This window comes from Pristiophorus japonicus, chromosome 2 (genome assembly GCF_044704955.1).
Source record: "Pristiophorus japonicus isolate sPriJap1 chromosome 2, sPriJap1.hap1, whole genome shotgun sequence".
In the NCBI taxonomy this organism is placed as follows: Eukaryota; Metazoa; Chordata; class Chondrichthyes; family Pristiophoridae; genus Pristiophorus; species Pristiophorus japonicus.
Window position 1 is genome coordinate 3,560,746 of NC_091978.1, and position 2,500 is coordinate 3,563,245.

Genomic DNA, 2,500 nt, shown 5'->3' on the forward strand with positions numbered 1-2,500 from the left:
CTCGATCTTCCTCGCTGCAATGCTGCACCTCACACTCAGCAAGAGTGGAACTAAACTATAGAATCAGTGGGAACCTGTTCAACCTTCGTCGCCTCCAGCCCAGATACAAGACCGTCCCATCCTCTGTCATCGAACTACAGTACGCGGACAACGTCTGCGCGCATTCAGAGGCTGAACTCCAAGCCATCGTCGACATCTTCACCGAGGCATACGAAAGCATGGTCCTTACACTAAACATCCGTAAGACAAAGGTCCTCCACCAACCTGCCCCTGCCACACAGCACTGCCCCCCACCCCACCCCCCGATTATCAAGATCCACGAGGAGGCCTTGGACAACGTGGAACATTTTCCATACCTCGGGAGCCGACTGTCAACAGGAGCAGAAATCGATGACGAGGTCCAACAACGCCTCCAGTGCGCCAGTGCAGCCTTCGGTCGGCTGAGGAAAAGAATGTTCGAAGACCGGGATCTCAAACCCGGCACCAAGCTCATGGTCTACAGAGCAGTAGTGATACCCGCCCTCCTATATGGCTCAGAGACATGGACTGTGTACAGCAGGCACCTCAAAGCACTGGAGAAGTAACACCAGCGTTGCCTCTGCAAGTTCCTGCAAATCCATTGGCAGGATAGACGCACCAACGTCAGTGTTTTCACTCAGGCCAACATCCCCAGCATCGAAGCACTGACCACACTCAATCAGCTCCGATAGACGGCCACATGCCTGACACAAGGCTCCCAAGACAAACGCTCTACTCCGAGCTCCGACACCGCAAGCGAGCCCCAGGTGAGCAGAGGAATCGTTACAAGGACACCCTCAAAGCCTCCCTGATAAAGTGCAACATCCCCACCAACACCTGGGGGTCCCTGGCCAAAGACCGCCCTAAGTGGAGGAAGTGCATCCGGGGAGGGCGCTGAGCACCTCGAGTCTCATCGCCGAGAGCAAGTGGAAGCCAAGCGCAGGCAGCGGAAGGAGCGTGCGGCAAACCAGGCTCCCCACCCACCCCTTCCCTCCAACTACCACCTGCCCCACCTGTGACAGAGACTCTCGGCCTCGCATTGGTCTCATCAGTCACCTGAGAACTCAGTGTGGAAGCAAGTTATCCTCGACTCCGAGGGACTACCGAAGAAGAAGATGTGTGTGTATATCTATATTCTTCGTCTTCACAATGACTGTGCGCTGGTCACTGCTACCAATACTGTCATGGACAGATGCATCTGCGACAGGTAGATTGGTGAGGATGAGGTCAGGTAGGTTTTTCCCTTGTGTTGGTTCTCTCACCACCTGCTGCAGGCCCAGTCTGGCAGCTATGTCCTTCAGGACTCGGTCAGTAGTGGTGCTACCGAGCCACTCTTGGTGATGGACATTGAAGTCCCCCCACCCAGAGTACATTCTGTGCCCTTGCTACCCTCAGTGCTTCTTCCAAGTGGTGGTCAACATGGAGGATACTGATTCCTCAGCTGAGGGAGGGCGATAGGTGGTGATCAGCAGGAGGTTTGCTTGTCCATGTTTGACCTAAACCCATGAGACTTCATGGGGTCCGGAGCCAATGTTGAGGATTCCCAGGCCCACTCCTCCTGACTGTACACCACTGTGCTGTCAGCCCTGGTGGGTCTGTCCTGTCAGTGGGTCAGGACGTACCCAGGGATGGTGATGGAGGAGTCTGGGACATTGGCTGAAAGGTATGATTCTCTGAGTATGGCTATGTCAGGCTGTTGCTTGTTGCTGGAAAGTGGGATTAGGCTGGATAGCTCTTGGTCGGCCGGCATGGACACGATGGGCCGAAATGGCCTCCTTAAGTGCTTTAAATTTCTATGATGCTCTACCTGGCCTGCTACCTTCAGGGATCTGTGGACCTGCACTCCCAGGTCCCTTTGTTCCTCTACACTTCTCAGTGTCCTACCATTTAATGTGTATTCCCTTTCCTTATTAGCCCTCCCCAAATGCATTACCTCACACTTATCCGATTGAACTCCATTTGCCACTATTCTGAGCAGTACATCGATATCTTCCTGCAGTCCACAGCTTTCTTCTTCATTATCAACCACACGGCCAATGTTTGTATCATCTGCAAACTTCTTAATCATACCCCCTACATTCCAGTCTAAATTATTGATATATACCACAAAAAGCAAGGGACCCAGTACTGAGCCCTGTGGCACCCCACTGGATACAGCCTTCCAGTCACAAAAACACCCATCAACCATTACCCTTTGCATCCTGCCTCTGAGCCAATTTTGGATCCAACTTGTCACTTTGCCCTGGATCCCATGGGCTTTTACTTTCGTGACCAGTCTGCCATGTGGGACCTTATCAAAAGCTTTGCTAAAATCCATATACACTACATCATACGCACTGCCCTCATCGACCCTCCTGGTTACCTCCTCGAAAAATTCAATCAAATTAGTCAGACATGACCTTCCCTGAACAAATCCATGCTGACTGTCCCTGATTAATCCGTGTCTTTCTAAATTAAGATTTACCCTGTCCCTCAGGAATTT

General features: G+C 52.2%; 1 protein-coding gene across 1 annotated transcript in view; it reads left to right on the forward strand.

Moving 5' to 3' along the window:
• LOC139229261 (drebrin-like) overlaps window positions 1-2,500 on the forward strand; it is a 218,952-nt gene that overhangs the window by 196,569 nt on the left and 19,883 nt on the right. The window lies entirely within an intron of this gene.